The sequence below is a fragment of the Canis lupus genome, chromosome 19, assembly GCF_011100685.1.
Source record: "Canis lupus familiaris isolate Mischka breed German Shepherd chromosome 19, alternate assembly UU_Cfam_GSD_1.0, whole genome shotgun sequence".
Classification (NCBI taxonomy): domain Eukaryota; kingdom Metazoa; phylum Chordata; class Mammalia; order Carnivora; family Canidae; genus Canis; species Canis lupus.
The window spans coordinates 50,094,286-50,115,439 of record NC_049240.1 but is presented as its reverse complement, the minus strand read 5'-3'; the positions used below and the strand labels follow the sequence as shown (position 1 = coordinate 50,115,439).

General features: G+C 34.5%; 1 long non-coding RNA gene across 1 annotated transcript in view; it reads left to right on the top strand.

Moving 5' to 3' along the window:
* The window catches only part of LOC111091079, a 119,001-nt gene that overhangs the window by 88,281 nt on the left and 9,566 nt on the right, over positions 1-21,154 (top strand). The window contains exons 2-3 of the long non-coding RNA XR_005373834.1: positions 17,139-17,230; positions 17,798-17,941. This is a non-coding gene — a long non-coding RNA (uncharacterized LOC111091079). The remainder of the gene's footprint in view (positions 1-17,138; positions 17,231-17,797; positions 17,942-21,154) is intronic.

The window sequence follows — 21,154 nt, the reverse complement described above, 5'->3', positions numbered from 1 at the left end:
TATTTCTTCACTTTGTATAGCATTAGTTTAGAAAAGGCCCAGGAAGTATTTCATGACATGCATTCACATATATTCAAAGTTATGCATGTATAGGTTTTAAATATGTTCACATGAACAGCATATTTATATTTGGTTAAAATATGTCACTCCATCTTATTATCATTATTTAAGTATAAAAGGAAATTGTTACTCTCAGACCATAGCTTTTAGAAAAGAGAATTTAAAAAAATAAAATTCATTTAGATAACCTGTCTCAGCATAGATATTAAAAGTGAGTCTATGCGAGATAGGGCTGATGAATTTCTCCTGCAGAATATTTTTAAAATTCAAAGTTACTGATCACCATGGGTAATCATTGTAATCATAAAGATTAAAATCACGGATGTCTAAAACTGCAATAGGATTATTTCTCAATGACTTTTTTTACTCCATAATGGAATTAAAATTTCCCCAAATATAATTTCCACAAATCTAACATTAATGGCAAAAACAAAGTATTTGAAATATTTTAAATTGTCATTTGTAAAAAATGTTACTTATCTCTATGTTGGTCTCAGTCATCTTTAAAGTAAAATGCTTTGGAGGATTTCAATTGAATAAATAGTGATAAGTCAAGCTCAAGGTAAGATAAATCCAGTGGATATTTAGGCGACATTCAAAGTTTTAAAACGCAATTAGTTACATTTTCTCCTGTTTAAAGAAGCAATATTTACTCACTGATAAGAATCTAAAAACTATAATAAAGAATATTTAAAAATCACTGTTAATACCCCTTTTACAAAATAACTATAGTTAACATTTTGATTTATTTTATTCCTATCTTCTATATTTTTTAAATGTCACCATATTATAAGTAGTAATATAATGTGAAAATCTTTCTTGCAATTAAAAATAATTGTTAATATAATTTTAATAGATTTAGTGTTGAAATTTCATTGCCTATTTTTGCTATTGCTGCACATTAAATTGTATCTTTTAGTTATAAATAATAAAGCAATGGACATCTTTACTCATAAACTTTTCCTTTATTTCAGTCAAATTCTTTAGGCTTCAATCTCAGAAGTGAGACTGTTCAAGTGATATGAATACTTTGACATTTGGTACACATTTCTTAATTTCTTTCCAGAATAGTTGTACTTTTCCCTAGAAATTTGAGAAATCTTAGATTACCACATCTCCAACAGTGTCCTATGTTATCATCAAAATAATAAAATAATTGTTTAATATTATAGATTTAAAAAGATAATCTGCTTATTTGCTTATTTCTCATTATTAGTAAAGTTGAACATTTTCTCATTTAGCATTTGATGCACAATTTTCTCATTTGTAAAATATTTATTAATATGAAGTTCAATTATTATTTTTTGAGATTTAGTTGCATTTAATTGTTTAAAAGAGCTTTATAAAATCCCATACAAATATAAGCTATTATCGGTAACATATTGGTGAATAACTTTTTCCTATAAAAACCTGATTTTGTAACTGAATAACAATAATACTGTTATTTCAACTTAGCATACAAACAGTAGTAAGACCCTGTGCCTCCAGAATTAGGAGTTGCTCATTTCTTTGAATGAAATTCTTTACAGAAAATGTATTTTTCTTCTGTATTACTGTGTGGATCATTAGTAGATATAAGTAATTAAAACTTAATTTACATTAAACCATAAATAAGATAGTATGTAACTATATTTTTTCTAGCTCAAGCTATGAAAATTCAATTTTTAATTTCATCTTTTCTTATTTTCACCAGCAAATACTGCCATATAGTTACTTATTGTTTGAAGTCATCCTATAGTTTGTATTAAATATAATACAATTCCTTGGCTTTAGGTAAATGAAAAATAACTTTCCCAGAAAGAAAATAAAAAATTATACAGGAAGGTAAAATAATAATAATCTTATTATTTTGACTAATTGACCAAGGTAATTTAGTAATCATCTTAATCATTCCCCAAGCTGCATGTACACTGTCTACATTTTTGTCACAAACGTACAATGTAATACAAATGCTATCCATATTTTTTTCTACAGAATTATAAGATTTGGTGTAATAATTGTTTATGGTACTATATAAATACTGAAGAAAAAAAGAGGACAAATATTTTCCATTATTCCTTGGCTATATAGATGAATTCTTATGTATGGAATGAGATGAATTAATGTCATTTAAATAGTCACAAAAGAATGTGTATTTGAATGTATATTTGAAAATGCAGAATTAAGAAAATAAATTGGACTCATAATCACCAAAACGTAAGTACTGGTCATCTGTAGATGAGTATATGGACAGGTTTTTTGTGCATTTGCATGAATTTTAACAAACTGGCTTTTTCTCCTACTTAATATAGGACACATATTTCCCATATTAAAAAAAAAAAGTCGTATAAAGCTACTGTTATATTATTCAGTTATTTGGAAGAATGATCCATAATTTGTATAATCAATTTTCTATTTTGAATATTTACATTGCTCTAAATATTCGGCATTATGAGCAACCCTGAAACAAACATAGATAAATCTTTGCATATCTTCATTTTTTTTTTGAAATAAATTTCTTAGTTGATTTTTATATTTTTAAAGTATGTGTCTGCATGGGTCTTAATGAACACATGAGTGTTTTATAATAGTAATAGCTCTCTGTTATGAGTGAACACCAAGGAATTCAGACTTGTAATCATTCTCAAAAACAATTAATAGTTTAAAATAGTTTAGAGTATTTTGGTTTGTTGTTATCAAAACTATAACTAATGCCTTAGTAATATGTGTCTAAACCAGGTTTGTGGTTTCTTTCATTGCTGGGTAACTGACTAATCAGAAAAAAAAAATTCCCCTCAATATACACACTGAGAGAGATGAAGCTAGTCTCTCTGTAATTGAAAGTATCAGTGGTAAACTTGGCTGGAGCTTGATTAATAGTATATTAAAATCAGAGTCTTCTTGGTGAGTGCTAGATAAGGAGTTTTGGGCAAATTACTTGGTTACTGGGAAGCCTTTAAATTTTAATCATGGAAGTACTTCAGTGTCATTAGAAACTGAAAGGACAATGGGGTCTGCTGGCAAGTTCTCTGAATTGTTGTGCTTTTCAGGCTCTCCTTCTGCCCTGCTATTGAGAGCCAAGCATGGGCTGCAATCGAAAATCCTTTAGCTCCCCATGACTTTGATTGCTATTATTGTAATTTAATATTACACAGAATCTTGGAATAAAATAGTCCATGGAAATGAGAAGAGATAATGCAGGAGGTGGGGGTGGGGGTGGGGAAAACTGAAATAGAACTCAAAATTAGTTGTGAAAAGAGTTTAAAGCCAGCGAATCTTGCCTCAACCCACTGAAGCTGCAGAGTGTAAAGCAGGATATTACAACGTTTAAGTTAAAAATTAGCAACAGGCACAAAATAAAGACAGGAAACTTGGTTCAATCTTGAAAATATCAAACCGTGTTTAGTTGCAAAGAGAAACATGCGATAGGAAGCAAAGGTGGGGTTACCCTGGCCTCTGGATGCTTTGACATTTCGCATATAGTGTTAAGAAAAAACACGTTACAGAGATAGTTTTATCCAAATAACCCAACGTACATTTGGCTCTTATTAAATTGTTTATGTTAAAGTCATGCCATGGGATTATTTGATGTTCAAGAGGCAAGTGGGCATTTTCCCTGTGTACATGAATTCTAGTCAGTGTGAGCCCTGGCTGCCTCAGTTTTGAACAGGATAAACAAGGAATAGGATCGTAAACAGTAAAGTAGGAATCTTAGCAGTCACCTGTTTCAATAACGTTTATTTTACCCCTTAGCCAAAGGACAAACAGAGTGGGGACATGATCTGACGGGTATGACCCAACTGAAACAAGCTTCCCTTTAGAGAATTCTCAGTATGGTTTACAAGCTGAGGGATTCTTTTATTATGTTTGACTCCTTTTCAAGAAACCGTTTTCAGGGATACACGCAGCTATTTTCTTGAAGACTTGTGAGATTTGGAAAGAATTTTCTGAATAATTCTAAGAAAGCAATGTGTTACTCTTTGCATTGGTGGCTTGCATATGTGTTGTGCTCTGCACTGAAAGTTGTTTCAAGTTTTTGCAACTTCTTTAATAGATATATGAACTTTCCTCTTTTGTGGAAAAAAAATGAAGGCAAACCAAGGTAGGTTATTTAAAATCCAATTATCTATTCAAGCATGGGTATGAACCATTTTAAGCAGTGAGGCTATAAATATATATCCTAGAGTAGATTGCAGGAGAGTAGTCCTTACACAAATATGTTCCTTGTGATGTGGTAAGTGGATCTGTAGAGGCACAAACAAGATTGAGTGGTGCTATCAAACTGGCATACCATATAATTATTTCTTGATTATCTTGTTTTCATTTCTCTCCTCACCTTTGAATTATTTAGTTTCTTTGGTGTAGAAACAATCACAAATTTACAGAAAAGTTACAAGTATGAGGACGCCTGGGTAGCTCAGCAGTTAAACGTCTGCCTTTGGCTCAGGGCGTGATCCTGGAGTCCTGGGATCGAATCCCATGTTGGTCTCCCTGTATGGAGCCTGCTTCTCCCTCTGTCTGTGTCTCTGCTTCTCTCTCTCTCTGTGTCTCTCGTGAATAAATAGCTAAAATCTTAAAAAAAAATTACAAGTATGGTACAAATAACTTCATTTTCGTTTCCTGTGCCAATTGAGTGTGTATGTTGCTGCCCTCATATCCCTTCATCCCTAAATGTTTTAGGGTTTGCTTCCTACATGACAATGATGCAACTATCCAAAATCAAGAATTTAACACAGATGTATCGCTTTCATTTAATTCTCAGAGGATCCAGGTCAGAGTCAAGTAGTGTTTTTAGTTATTATATTTCCTTAGCCTCCTTCAACCTAAAACAGTTCCCCAATCTTTGACCTTCACAACCTTTTGAGGATTACAAGCTAGTTATTTTGCAGAATGTCCTTCAATTCGGATTGGCTCTCATAATTAGGTCTCGATGATATATCATTGGAAGTAAAATCAAAGTCTTAATGCTTTGTTTTTCTCATTACATTCTATCGAATGGCTTAGGAGTTTTTGTTTGCCCCACTACTTATGGTTTCATTTTACTGCTTGATCAAAGTGTGTTTACCAAGATTCCTGAAATAGGCATATTATATATGTTTCACCAGTGATTTTACACAGTTATTCAGAGGATCCTTTATAGATCTTTTTTTTTCCATAGGAATTATTAAGTGTTTTGTGGGAAGTACCTTCAGACCATGTAATAAGCTCATAGAGCCAAGCATGAGCTGCTTTATTTATCCATTTATTTTTTTTATTCATTTATTTATTTATTTTTATCTGTTTAGGTTCCTGATTCCCTATTTTATTCAGTGGCTTCTAATTCATCACTATCACTTATTTAGACTTGACCGGTTGGGAACCCATTAAGAAGCAGATTATTGTATCCTGTCATTCTTTGAGTATTTTTTTGGGGGAGGGGGGGCAGATGAAGATTTCTTGGCTTATCTTGTATTTTGCTTGAAAACAATGATTTCTCCAAGGATCCCTGTTTCTTTTTAGTAGTGTGTTTCTTTTTAGTAGTGTGTGATGATTAGAAGATCCAATTTCTTTATAATTCCTTATTGTATCATTGTTCTCCAGCCCTATTAGTGGGGGAAAGTAGAGAATGTGTGTGTGCGTGTACACATATGCATGCAGATAGTACACATATGGTCTGTTGATATCTCTTATCGAAATGTATAAAACATGTTTATTAGATTTATATTTTATATTTTTCTACATATAACTACATACATGTATGCATGTATGACTGTGTATATGCACATGTGTATTTCCACCAGTAATTCCAACCCAAACTCATTACCATAGGGTTCACTATAGGTTTTATTTGTTTTCCATATTTGTAAAAATGGCCTTTTCTACAATTAGAGCCTGCCTCCCATCATCCTCAATATATTAATTTGATTTAATCTCTATATGTATACAAACTAGTATCTCCATTGCACTTTTTCCCTGGCATAGACTCCCTGTTGACACAGCTTGGGCTTCAGTATTGAGTGACGGCTTTTTCTTAGGTAAGCATATCCCCCTTTTCCCACTCGGTATCTGACATCTTCCCTGGGGCTGGCCTTCCACTCAGATGCCTTCTGAGTTATGCTTAGGCACCAACGACTTGCTCTGGACCACTGCCACTCCATTCCATACACCCCATCTCCATTTACTAACCCATAAATATTTGTGCTGCAGGTAAAGGCTTTAGGATTAATTTAAGAAGGGAAAGGATTCTATTTAAGAATAGAAAGGAAGAGGAAAAGCTCTATATGTTCATCAACTCATCTAGTTATTGTGCTGATTGGTATCATTTTAGCACACTATTCATTATTGTTTGTTCACACTAAGAGCTGTTAGAAGAATTTGGCTGACTGTGAGAGAGTGCTAAGTCTGTCCATGCCCTACAGAAATATGGGGTGTAATTTTTTTTTTTTGGGGGGGGGTGTAATGTTTTTAAAGGAAATAAAATCCAATAGATTAGGGGAAGTCACGGGAAGGCAAGAGAGCAGGTAAAGTCACAAGTACATCAGATATTGTCACCCTGGGGAATAGCAAGTGAAAATGTCTACAGTTGAGAAAGAACATTGTTTTAGATGAACAGAAATGGTGGTCTGTATTTTGTTTAATAGTAACTGAGGAAGGTAGTCATCTAAATAATAGCAGCCAATAATTTGAGTTTCAGTTGGAGACCTTCAATTGCCTATGACAGTAGTTCATAATGTTCCCCCAACTGCCCAATTAGAGAGTCTCTTCAACTCTAGATATCTTAAGTATCCATTAGCTGATTTAGGGTATTTAAATCCTAAATGTTTAGGATGTTTACAATTTATTATTTTTATTTTTTTATTTAATTTAAAGTTTGTATTTTAATTCTAGATAGTTAACATATAATATTATATTAGTGGACAGAATTTATTGACACCACCACCCCCCCGCCCCAGTTGCCTAGCCAGTGAACTGTCAACATTGTCCTCTGTGACTGTATAGCTAGAGCAGAGAACTAAGAAATCCTTAGAATATAAAAAGTTAATATTGACGTGGAGAGAATCCTTCTCCAGTTCTTGCTTCCACAAACTCAAAATTCCAGTTACATTCCATTCCATGATCAGATTGAAGTTGGCATTCTTAGGTAAGCACAGTTGAGAGAGAAATAGCCATCTTCAACCATGATTTTAAATTTCTCATGTAAGTAAGGAAATAGTTTTATCATTAAACAATCAATAACATAGGCAACTTGATTAAAGATGTCAATGCAGATTATAACAGTCTTAATCCACAAGCTAACACAGAACATTATTAGATTGCGATAATAAACAGGCATATTGAATGAGTGTTTGATTTGGAAAGGTATCTCTAGAGAAATGGCTCATGGAGGAGCAATGATCTCAGTCCAAACTTCCTCTGAGTTATACTTTGCCTGAATTGGTGATATTGCTGGCATTCTCATATAATACAATTACAATCAATTATATAATTGATCCCAGGGCCCTCAGATCCTGACTTGAGCTGAAATCACCACTTAACTGACTGAGCCACCCAGGGCCCTGAATTTTCATTTCTTATAAGCTCTTGAAGTATAACTGAAATAACTGAGCCAACCATTTGATTTCATTTTTTTCTTTTTTCTTTTTTTTCCTTCTGGAATAGATGCATTGGTATAAAAGTACTTGGTGGGTATGTTTCTGTATGATTTCCTTTGAGGAGGTTTGATTATTTGTTTTGCAAACATTGTTCCGTTTCCCCAAGTTACCCATACTTGATTCCTGTTAGTGCTGCCCTCGGAATCCTCACTCTTTCCTCTTTTCTTATTATGTGAGGCTGCACATGACTCAGCAGAACCTTAGGAAAAAGTGTCAAAAGATGCTGCCTTGTAACTTGATTACCAGATGTGTGTGTGCTCTTGTGCATGCCGTTTGAGTGTGATAGCCAAAGAAAAAAATGAATTTCAGGATAACACTCAAGTTTTCAAATTGAGAAATGCAGTTGGGGGCGGGGTGTATAGGAAGGCTAGCAAAGTTCAGATAGAACTGGAGGAGTTGTGTTTATTTTCAGATGATTACGGGACATGTTTGTGTAAATGCCCAGCATGCTGATGTTGGACTGAGATAAAAATGAGAAAGCACTCATTTTAACCCATTTCACACTTAATAATGCATAACACATGGAGTTTTTGCATGTTGGGGAAAAAATGCAGCATCTTATTTGGTACCTGTATGCTTCTAGATGAATTTAGAGTTAGGCCTCCTTGAAATATTAATTTTGCTTATGGGTTTCATTGGGCAATGTGAAAATGACTATTAGTTCTTTTGAAGTTGATAAAGTTATACTTGGAAATTTGAAAGTTTTCAGACTTAATTGGCCACAGATAGTTGCAAACTTATTCCAATTATTTCAGTTAAGGAATGAAGTATAGACCATATTAAAAACAAAATCAGGAAACGATTCTGATTAAGATGAAAGATCCATCACAAATTAAGAAATAAAAGTGTAATGCTGGTACTTCATGTTAGAGCAGGCCATTTAAAAAATCATGAAGCGAAACATAAGAAGGCTAGAAAAGTTTGGAGTAGGCAAGATAAATTATTTGGAAGACTCTGTGTTAATCTGCCATAAGGGTAAGAATCAATTTGGCTGATAGGCAACGAGTGACTTGTGTTTGATATCTGAATTTTTCAATCAGCATTTTCTGAACATGGTTTCTCATTATGATAATGACTAAAGGATTAATTATCACCATGAGAACAGTGATAATGGCACTTTGAACTGTACTTGTCACCATATGACACAGACTATTACTTGTTTTGTTTTGTTTTTTTTGTATTTTAAGAAAGATATGTGCATTTGGAAGCATTTGATTCACTTGGTGAAAGTAATACTATTAAGTTGTTGGAGTTAAATGATGGGGAGACAGCATTTTAAAAACACTACTTTCACACTGGCCATCCTTTTTACAGTTTTAATTGACCAGTTAAAACAGAGAATAATTAGCAGAATCAGTGTGAATGCTTGTGTCAAATGCAGAGTTCAATTAGAATATTTGCTGGTTTCTTCTAAAACTCCCTACTGTAGCAGATAGAATGTTGTAAGAAATAATATTGCTAATTACCTTTCCAAAACAATATCCTTCACTAGCTCAAGTGCAACAGATTAGATGTAAGCCATTTAATGAGAATGGCATAGCATACTGGATTTTAATTTTAGATTATTGGATACATGCATGGTAGGCAATGATATAATTGAGAAATGACTATGTTACTAATTGATACTAATGGAGGCAAAGTATGGATTTTTTGGTATCATCATTTTTATGGGGACTAGAAACAATGTTTATTAAAATAATCAAATTAATTACATAAATGATTATATTTTCTTTGTTCTAGAGTGCTTCATATTTGCCATATTAAGGAAGGCTGCTGAGTTAAAAGGATAAAAAGTTTTGAAGTGCTGGGCACCTTTATTGTAGCTCACTGCCCTCTTTGATGTAACCTATGGCAACACAGTTAAGATGACCACTTAAGTGTGCTTTCATTTCTTCATCTATTTTTAGATAGGTTGTTTTAGAGCTAAAGTTAGTCAAACTCTTCTTAGCTAGTCTCATAGCAAGAAATGTATTTTACCATAAATACCAATGTGTTTTCTTTTTTTTTTTAAGATTTTGTTTATTTATTCATGAGAGTCACAGAGAGAGAGAGAGAGAGAGAGAGAGAGAGGCAGAGACACAGGCAGAGGGAGAAGCAGGATCCATGCAGGGAGCCCGAGGTGGGACTCGATCCCAAGACCCTGGGGTCACACCCTGGGCTGAAGGCAGACGCTCAACCTCTGAGCCACCCAAGTGTTCCATTAATGTGTTTTCATATATGTAACATAGAAAAAAGTTTCACTAAAAGCATTTTCTTTTTTTAGAGATTATATTTATTTATTTATTTATTTATTTACTTACTTACTTCTTTATTTGATGGACAGACAGAGAAAGAGAGCAGAGAGAGAAGGACAAGCAGACTCCGTGCTGAGTGCAGAGACTGATGTGGGGCTTGATCCTGAGATCATGACCTGAGCCAAAAACAAGAGTTGGATGCTTAATCTGAGCCTCCCAGGAACCCCCACTAAAAGTATTTTCTTACCACACAGTGCACACTGATATTTTCCTTTTTGTCCCTTATGTATTTTATATTAAAAAAAAATACTGCTTATGACCACTAAGCTGATGAATCACAGCCTGCAGTTAGAAAATCCTAGTTGCAAGACCTTGGTATTAGGCCAGCATGGCAAAGGGCAGATCTGAAGGAAGAGTTAAGCCAGGAATGCAACTACAGAACTCCACATATAGTGCATAGCAAATGATGTAAGTAAATGAGAACTAGTTACTAGGTTTTGAGAATAGTATTTTAGGGACACAAATATATTTCATACTCAATTAAAAAATATTTTAAAATAGTAAAGGACCAAGGTGGGGGGAAAAAACAGTAGATAATTCTGACACAAAAATATAATAGTTATTGGGACGCCTGGGTGTCTCAGCGGTTGAGCATCTGCCTTCGGCCCAGTGCATGATCCTGGAGTCCCAGTACTGAGTCCCATGTCGGGCTCCCTGCATGGAGCCTGCTTCTCCCTCTGCCTGTGTCTCTGCCTCTCTCTCTCTCTCTCTCTCTCTGTGTGTGTCTCTCATGAATAAATAAATAAAATCTTTTTTAAAAAGATAATAGTTATTAATGTTTTGCATATGAGTTTTTGATAACTCTTCGTGTGTGTGCACAGCTTCTTAATAAAAATATGCTATTTAAAAAATATGCTATTTTATAGTCTACTTTTTTCTTAAATGTTATTTTACTTTATGATTTTTAATAGCTACAAATCACTATTGGGTAAAATTTCAATTTTAATCCTGGAATAAAAGTGTCAATGACATAGTAAGTTTGATTGTTTAGCTGCCCTACCAGAGGCGGGCTGCTCCTTGGTTATACCAGAAGTTTACAGCTTCCTTTTCCAAATCATAAATGAGTTAATTCTTAAGCACTAGGATTTGCTTTTCTCTTTTAAAGGTAGTAGATGGAAGTCTTTGAAAGTACATGAAATACTTGGATATAAAATAAATACAAATTATTCGACATATTACAAAGATAATAGAGGCTGGGGAAAGAGAGGAGGTTCACAAACATAAAGTGGAGCCCTTGACTTACTGAGGGAACAGGAAGATTAAGTGATCTCAGATCATAACTCCTTCTCTGCATTGGAAACTTCCATAAACAGTTGTCACTGCAAATGGCCTTGGCCTCAGGATGCATTAATAATACCTGCTACAAGCCAATAGTGAATCCATTAATGTGTGTCCTCGATATAATTATTTTAAGTGACATATAATTAACTCATATCTTGTATATACCTAACAGTTCTCTTCAATGAACATGTGATGACTATATTAGTAAATCAAAGTTAAATGCTTATTGAGGACACTAAGTTTAGCGTGTTACTCTCCTTCGTGATTTATACGTTTGTGTCTCCCTAGTGATAAGTGTATATGTCCTTGGAGTGTGACAAACCTTGACATTAAAAAACAACAGCTGAGGTCTAAAAAGGCAAGGAATGATAGATTTAGTTTATTTGGTGGACTTAAGTATTCATTTTAAGCTCAGGAATTTTGCTGTACCAGGTGCAGTCCCAGTTGGCTCTGTTGGTTGGGCAGGATAGCTTCCAAGCTGTAGTCTTCCTCTGTTTAATTTTTGAGAACAGTTTTGTCCTCCTGAGTTAGAAATTTAGATGCTTTTTTCCATATTCAAATTTTTTACTGCTGGAAATAGTTTTCAAGTTCTCAAGGAATCCGTGGGCCATCTGTATACTATATCCATCATTCTCTAATTCAGTTTTGTTTATGCTGCTCTGAAATTGTTCACTTCCTATCTCCAATAGGTATAAATCCATTTATATCCCCAGATAGAGCCCTGAAACTTGGTTTTAAATTTGAAGGTAGGGAGGTGCCTGGGTAGCACAGTGATTGAGCGCCTGCCTTTGGCCCAGGGTATGACCGGGGTCCTGGGATGGAGTCCCACGTCGGGCTCCCTGCATGGAGCCTGCTTCTCCCTCTGCCTGTGTCTCTGCCTCTTTTTCTCTGTGTCTCTCATGAATGCATGAATAAAATCTTTAAAAAAAAATTTTTGGAAGGTAGGAAGCCACTTTTATTTGCATTTAAGGGTCAGCAATATGTAGCTGCTAACAGTATAGACTTTGGAGTTTAGATCCCAGCTCTATCACATACTGCCCAGGTGGCATAGCCTAGGCATTTCACCATTTTGTGCCTTCCTAATCTGCAAAAAATGGAATATAAGACTCTACCTGTCTCATAGGGTAAAGAACTTGGTGAGAAAATTTATGTAACACACATTTATACTAACAGTTAGTAGATGTTATCTATCTCTATTTTTTCCTTAGTGTCTGGGATGGTCATAACCAAATACATGTTATTGGATGAATGAATACATATTATAGAAAAATAGCTCAGAGGCATCTTGTTTACCCAATTACTTTATGTAAAATTCAAAAATAAAAGCAAATTACTTTATATTCTCTAAAACACCTAGTGTTTTATATTTCAAGTGATATTTAATGAGTGGGATGTGGAGAATGAAATTAGCAGTAAATATCAGAAAACAAAGTATACTCTGTCCTAGAGTAAAAGTCATTTGTAATCAGGTTGCAGGAAAAGTGTATCCTGTAACGATCAAGGTCATCTCTCTTTCAGAAGTCATTTTAAATGTATATTAAATTATATATTTACATGTGTATATTTGCACACATGTATATGAACCATATATGAATTTTACACTGTATTCTTGAAAAGTAAATCAGAAGTATGTGGCTGCTATGGACTTCAGGATTGTTCACATAAATGCAGTGCTATTCGAATATCTCCAAGATTTGTTCTCAAAATAAATTTATTCTGGCAGTGGATTAGAATCCAGAATGAAGACCTTTATATTCAAAGTAATTAGCAGTACTTAGTAGTATTAGCAGCTTGACCCTGAATTCTGTGGTCTCTTCCCTAGACTATGTATAGATGTTTGTGTCAAGCAGTGTCTAACCAGTGTACAAAAGATATTAAATTATAGGGAACACATAATAGAGGCTGTGGAGCGGCTTTGGCAGTAGAATGTGCATCTGGAAGTTGATGAGGGTGGGTGGAAGCTAAGAGGATACTGAACTTGACTCATGTACTTATCATAATGTGGCAAGTTGTAACTTGTTTCCGACTTCCTTAGGAATTCTTAGAAAATAAAATATATCCCACATTGACTTTTAAATTTACATAATATGAAACATTCTACAGAGTAGAATTAAAAAAAAAAAACTGTGGAAAATTGAAGTCCACATCTGTAGGTTCAACTTGGGTTGTTTTTCTCTAACCACTGATCCATTTCATCTTAAGAGAAAAGAATCACATTTCTATCCCAGAACTCAAGGACAACTACTTTAGTGAAAAGCTGAAATTCATAGTTAAAACTTAGGATAAAATCTTTCCTTAAATAAAAAGTTTTTTTAAAAAATATGTAACTGGGGGAGACAGCTAGATCTCTAGACATAAATGTTATCTAATGATAGGTTCAGGAGAAACTAAGCCTTGGAAAAAAGAATCTGAGGAGGCTAAGGTATGGAAACACGACGTGATCTTTCATGTTTCTATTGCATTCATCAGTTTTTCAGAAAAGAAATATAGTGAATTTTAAATGATATATGTGAATTAGAACTATATTGTTTTTGAATACTGTAAGCGTAATGTTGCTTGCGTAGATGCTGCCTTTGGAAGTAATATTATGTCTAAAATGTGTGTCAAACTTTATTAAACCTCTTTTTACCTCATTCTCTTAGTTAAATTACTGTGAATTTGACAAATTTGGAGCTAAAAGACAATGGAAGACTATTCATTGAAACGCACTTAATTGAACTTCTGATTCAACAGCTATATTTCATTTCCCCACACTTCCCTCTCTTCATTTTCTTATCTTCCTCATGGCTATATTTTATCATTGTCTTTCTAGCCATAATTTATTCATTCCATTATTCCTTTCTACCCCTTCCTTTTTTACTCTGGCTTTCCCCTTCTTCCTCTCTCCTCTCTCTTCAACAAGCCTGAATCTTCATGACCTGATGTTCTGCATCTCAGGTGTTTCCTATGCACAAGAATGCAAATAGGGTCTTAGAAAAAGAGAGGTGAACAAAAATCACATAGTTCTATTATTGGTTGCTCTGTGCATAGTCTATTAATTAGGTGTTCAAATTAGCTGTAACCTGGTGTTCATCTGGATGACTGGAGCCTGATTTATCCAAATTTGCTTGGAGTTGACATGCAGGCTAAGGAGATCAGGGGTGGGCTGTTTCCAGGGCCGAACATCTCCATCCTTTCTCAGGCGTTTCCACAAAGGAGAAAGATGCTGGTTATCAATTTGAATTTTTTGAATTTTATAAATTTTGAATTATTTGTGACCCCCCCAAAAATATATATATATATATTTAATGCCATTATAAGTGGTTTTATTTTATTTATTTATTGATGATACACACACACACACACACACACACACACACACACAGAGGCAGAGACATAGGTAGAGGGAGAAGCAGGCTCCCTGCCGGGAGCCTGATGTGGGACTGGATCCTGAGACTCTAGGATCACGCCCTGAGCCCAAGGCAGATGCTTAACTGCTGAGACACCTAGGTGTCCCCATTATAAATGTTTTAAAGACAATATTGCTAGAATAACTTTACTTGCAAGATTAGCAAATGCTTTTAGGATCACTAGTCTTATATATTTTTTCCATTTTCTTAAAAAAGTATATTCTATCTAGAAAAGATCAAAATACTGAATCAAAAAATGACTCGTCAAGCATATTAAATGTGATAGATACAGTAAAATTTATGGCTATAAAATTTTTGTTTGCTGTTTCAAAGATATATACATGGAAAATTATTAATCAAATGATATTTCAATGGAAAAGCAACCATGTCTTTCAGAAAAGCATCCTTTCCATTTTTAAATGGAGTATCTTTTATGAGTTTTAGGGTCTCTCACGTTAATGAGGCATTCTGTATTGGTGAGACCCTTTGATGATTGCTACTTTTCTGTTATATTTTTGAAAGCCTTCCCTTTCAAGCAATTTTTGCAAACTTAATATTATTGTATTTATGAACTTTTAAAGAAACTATCAACTACTCTGAAATTCGTAAAGAAATTGAGAGAATTAAATGCTTATGGGAAGTGTACTTAAGAAAAACAATTTCTTTTAATCAAATTTAGTTGCCTGAGTTTCAGTCTTATTTATGTAGTGGCCAATAGTTGCTTGGAGTTTTAATTTTACAGTGACTCTTCTTGTTTAAAGATCTCTATCTTATAATTCTCTGACTTTCCTATTTCTTCTACTGCCTCCATTAAAAAAAAAAAAAGATTTATTTATTTGAGAGAGTGAAAGCGCAGGAGAAGGGGCAGAGGGAGAGAGAGAATGAGACAGTCTTAAGCAGTACTGCTTTCATTTTTAATGAAATCATTTTAAAAGTTCAAGTGAAGGATTTTAAGTTCATTGTTATGAGTTCTCTATAAAGAATCTATTAACAGAATTTTCTCAGTCAAGATAGAGATGCATATTGGAAAACTATTCTCACCCACTTATGTCCCATCAACCTTGCACAGGATAAGTCAAGGATGTGGAAATGCAGAGATGTCCTGATATATCTGAATTCTTGGTTCTTATTTGTCACGCTGCAAAAGTAGAAGGCAGCTAGGATGCCACGATCATTGTTGTCTTGCTGCATCCATCCCTCATCATTAATAGCAGTAATAGAGACTCTCTGGGAGGTAGTACAGCTTCATTTCTCTTGGATAAATCTTCTTCCCTCTTTGTACTCAAACCATATTGCCTTCCTCAGTTTCTTCATGTCCTTTCTAACCTCAGGGCCTTTGTACATGCTGTTCTTTCTAGCTGGAATAATTCAATAATTCCTGATATATATATATATATATATATGTGTATATATATATATATATATATAAAGAATTGATATATAATATAAATATATATAATATATATTCCTGTGATATATATTAATTACATTAAATGCCTTCAATTCTATAAATCTTAGTTTAAATGTGAGAGAGCATCTTTTGAAGGACTCTTCTGACTACCCAGATTTGATAAGTTTTCCAAGTAAACCTTCCCATAACAGAATGTATTTCTTCCTACCACTTACCACAATTGCAATGAATGTAAATGTTAATTCTTTCTGTAAATCTTTCTCTCACATCTGCTTTTGCTGCTGGTCTAAGCAGTCCATCATGGTAAGGAGTGTCTTTGCCTTGCTGATAGCACTCCCTGGTGCTTAGAAGAATTCCTGGAATATAGAAGTTACACAATAATTATTGGTTGAGAAAAGAAGGAAAAAAGGTAGATTTATGAAGACATTGATTATTTTCCAGTTCCTTTGGTCTAACCTTTTACAAAATGAGTGTGTAGGAAATATTTTGAAAATGTCCATGAGCTAATAACTTTTCAAAGTCATAATTAGAATATTTGAAGGAAGTGACAGGGCCATAAAGTTATGGTGTAGCATCACAGACACCACACTGGTGTTGAGCAATGCAGAAGAAAGTAACCCCTGGATTCAAGGATTTAGACACATGGAGTATCACAGAGGCGGTTAGAAACACACAATATTGGAAATAGTATTTTGAGTTTGATCAACAACTGGTCTTTTTTTCATTCAACAATGAGAGCACACTCTATGCAAAATGCTCTAGAAAATCCTTGTGAGATAGAAAACTGAAGAAAAAGTATCTTAACAGCCTTCAGTATAAAGGGCAAAGCAGAATAAGGAGGGCAAAACTGGCAACATGAACTAAATGCAGTATTAGAAGTATAGGCAGAGTTTTATGAGATTCCAGGCATATCAGGAGCAGAGAGCAGATGCAGGAGGTAGGAAAATGCATGGCACATAATAGAAAATGGCAAAGAGGCCAACTGAGGACTATTCTGAGCAATGTTGGGTGCCATCCATGGTAAGAAATTTTGAGGGCAAGAAATACATAATTCATGCTTGCTTAATTTTTATTTTTGCTTCTTTTTCCACAGGTAGCTTTGAAGTCAAGGTGGGGAATAAATGAAACAAGTGAGGAAATGAGACAGACAGTGGTAACAGCTAAGAGCCTTTTGAAACAATTCAAGTAAGAGATGATCAAATTATGCCTTGTGTTATTAATGGATCAGACATACAAAAAATTTGGATAAATGAAATGAACACTTTCTTTTTTTTTAGTTTTTTTAAACTTTTTATTGTAAATCATATCAAACCTATGGAAAAGTAGCAAGAATAAAAGTAGCACACTTGTATACCTTTTACCTGGATTCACCTGCTAACAGCTAACATTTTTATCCCATTTGCTTTGCCATTTATTCTCTCTCCATATACATACAAACATCCCATTTTTTTCAGTTGTTTTGAGAATAAGTTACCTTACATAATGACCCTTTACTCTTAAATATGAAATGAACATTTTCATTTTTCATGTTTGTTGAGTAATATGAGCCATTTATCGTGAATAATATTTAAGAGATTTTTAAAAATTAAAATTATTAAACAGAAAGTAAAATAATTGGTAGCCTTGAAGTTTTATTATATTTCTAAAATAAAATAAGAACGCTGCTCCATCATTCATTTCGTCAAAGAAACAAATTTGCAGAGGAACTGTCTTAGCACAAACCTATTTCTTTATTTTTCTTTTCTCTCCCAGGTTAGTATATGTTGTGCCCAAGATTACGTATCCGAGAAACTACCAAGGAGCCGGTTTGTGTTTTGCACAGAGCCTTCCCTATGATGATTACACATCATTCAACTAGTATTTAATTGAGACTTTAAGGACCGATCTACTCATGAGGTGAAAAAGGCAAAGTTACAGTTATAGTAAAAGTTACTGCTTTGAATTCCCTGAATTTTTATTCTAAAATATCAGTTACCAATCACTTGGCATGAATTCTTACTCTAAAACTCCGGTTAGTAGCCGTTAGGCCTGAATTCAATATATGTATTCTGTTGTGTGTGGTGAAAAGCCACAGATATGATTGATTACTTTTAGTAATAGAGTCATATAAAAAATACACAGTCATTTATATTATAAAACCTCTTTATTAATGGTAGGTTAGGGGAATGTTGTTTTGACAGTCCACAGAAGGTACCTTATTGTGCATTTGTGTTATTCACTTGGCCAAAATTTGCTCATTTGGGCTTTTTAAGTGAAGACAATAACATTTTAATTTTTTTTTTCTTAAGTTTTTATTTATTTATGATAGTCACAAAGAGAGAGAGAGAGAGAGGCAGAGACACAGGCAGAGGGAGAAGCAGGCTCCAAGCACCGGGAGCCCGACGTGAGATTCGATCCCGGATCTCCAGGATCGCGCCCTGGGCCAAAGGCAGGCGCCAAACCACTGCGCCACCCAGGGATCCCGACAATAACATTTTAAAAGTTAATGAGTTTTATAATTACTCAAGAGACTGGGTGGTATAGAAAGTATAAAGAATAAAATAGTATCACTTATACTTCTTCCACACAGAGGTATCCTCCTCTATTGATGTCTATATTTTTTCAGTCATATATACATTAATGTTTAATATACTTGCAATAATACTGAGGTACATCATACAATCATACAGCGTGGTCAATTTTGTTTCCATTATCACTTTGTGAGAAGTTTCCCAAAACACAAGAATCCATTTGAATATCTCATCTTAATTGTCAAATAATATGCAGAATTTTTTTTAATACGTTATTTATTTATTCATGAGCGACATACAGATTGAGAGAGGCAGAGACACAGGCAGAGGGAGAAGCAGGCTCCATGCAGGGAGCCTGACTTGGGACTCGATCCCGAGTCTCCAGGATCACGCCCTGGACCGAAGGCAGTGCTAAACTGCTGAGCCACCCGGGCTGCCCTACAGAATTGTTTTTACATGAGAATTTAATTTATCATTTTTGTAGCTGGTCACTGAAATATTTCTAGATACTTTTGGTAATATAGAATAATCTTTGATATGCATTTTTATGTATAAATATTTTCTCAATTCTCTATTTCTTTAAAATAAATTTCTTTTTAAAAAAATATTTTATTTATTTATTTGTGAGAGACAGAGAGAGAGCAGGAGCTGAGGGTAGGTGGGAAGAGACAGGGGGCGAGGCACGCTCCCCACTGAGCAGGGGGCCTGATGTAGGGCTCAATTCCAGGCCCCTGAGATTGTGACCTAAGCTGAAAGCAGACATTTAACTGACTGAGCCACCAAAGCACCCCTAAAATAAATTTCTGTAAATTGAATTCTCATATTAAATTAAATAAACATAAAAAAATCTGACTACATATTGCCCAAGAGTATTCTAAAAGGCCTATACTAACATGTAGTCCAAAACCAGAAGCTTACTTAATTGAAATGTTTGTATTTTCCATTTATATTTATTTAACTCTTAAGTGTGTTGAATATTGTTTTTGTGCTTATTGTCTGGTTCAGTTTATTTTATGAATTGTTAGTTGATGCCTTCTCCTCTATCATTCTCTTGGTATACTAGTGTTTTTATTGACCTATTAAAGCCCATTTTATATTAAAATTATTATTTCCTTTTTATACATGAGCTTAGTAAATGTTTTAACTTAAAGAATTTAAAGGAGTGCCTGGGTGTCTAAGTCAGTCAAGCATCTGACTTTGACTTAGGTCATGATATTAGGGTCCTAAGATGGAGCCCTGGGTCGGGCTCCCCACGCACTGGGGAGTCGATTTGTCTCTCTGCCAAACCCCAACTTGTGTGCCCATGTGCTCTCTCTCTTTCTCTCAAATAAATAAATAAAATCTTAAGAAAATATATTAAAATATATTTTTTCGAAATTCTTGGTTAGAATGATAAAACCAATTGTGTCATAGAGAATTTTGTGATTTCTATAGTAAACCTTTTAAAAATTCAGTCAATTTTGATAGGTTTATCTATCAAAATCTCTCATCCTGAGTATAAGATGTAGAGACAAGTAACTCTAGATTAAATTCAAACACTATTTAAAAATGCAGTGTAGGGATGTCTGGGTGGCTCAGTGGTTTAGTGCCTGCCTTTGGCCCAGAGTGTGATCCTGGAGTCCCGGGATCAAGTCCCACGTCAGGCTCCCTACATGGAGCCTGCTTCTCCCTCTGTCTGTGTCCCTGCCTCTCTCTCTCTCTCTCTCTCTCTCTCTCTCTCTCTCTGTGTGTCTCTCATGAATAAATAAATAAAATTAAAAAAAAAACATGCAGAAGAGTTTTAATTATCTACAAGTCATGGCTGTGGAGACGTTGCAATTTTGAGTTCAGAGAATCCAATGTCTTCACATTTGGCTTTGGCAATCAGTATGGTCATGAGAAGTGATGTTGATCTTGACCTCAGTGAGTTTAAGCAGTAAGGCTTTCTGCTGCTGACCCCTGGGCAAAGATCCTCCAGGCAGTTGATAATTTAATTTTACCTTTTGTTCAAGTCCCTCCCTCCAGTGAATCCAGTCCTGACCCATGCCTGTCAAATCTTGCATTTCCAACTAAATAACCACATAACAATCATTTATTGCTGAGTAGGAACTTTCCTTTTTTAGAAGAGGCACCCCTGAGCTGATTTATTTGCCAGATTGTGCCAGATATTTTATATTTGCCCTCATCCTTCCAATCACTTTCTATCCTTTTCTGCCTAGGGGAGTTATCTGTATGGATACCATCAGCAGGGTTTCCCTTCCCCAGTTTCCACTTATTTTTGGCCAGTGGGGAAAAATGGGAAAGAAAGAAGAGGGAGAGGTTAGGGTATTTATTCTCCTGGCTAAAATCCATGTTACATTACCTGTTTTAACTAAAGGTTGCACCTCCTTGAGTAATGGCCTGTTGTATGTGATTCTTGCTCCCCACTGGTTTCAGGAAGTTCCGGCCCCCAATCATCTCTTCCATTTCAGTGTAGTAACAACGCCATTGCTGCTAGTCCTAGAGTCCCTGAATACTCCTTAGCAATTAGTTATTACTTCATATTTACTACTTTCTAATTAGCTTTTTTTTGTAATAAATTATATTTATTATCTAATACTGCGTAACAAATTACCTCTAA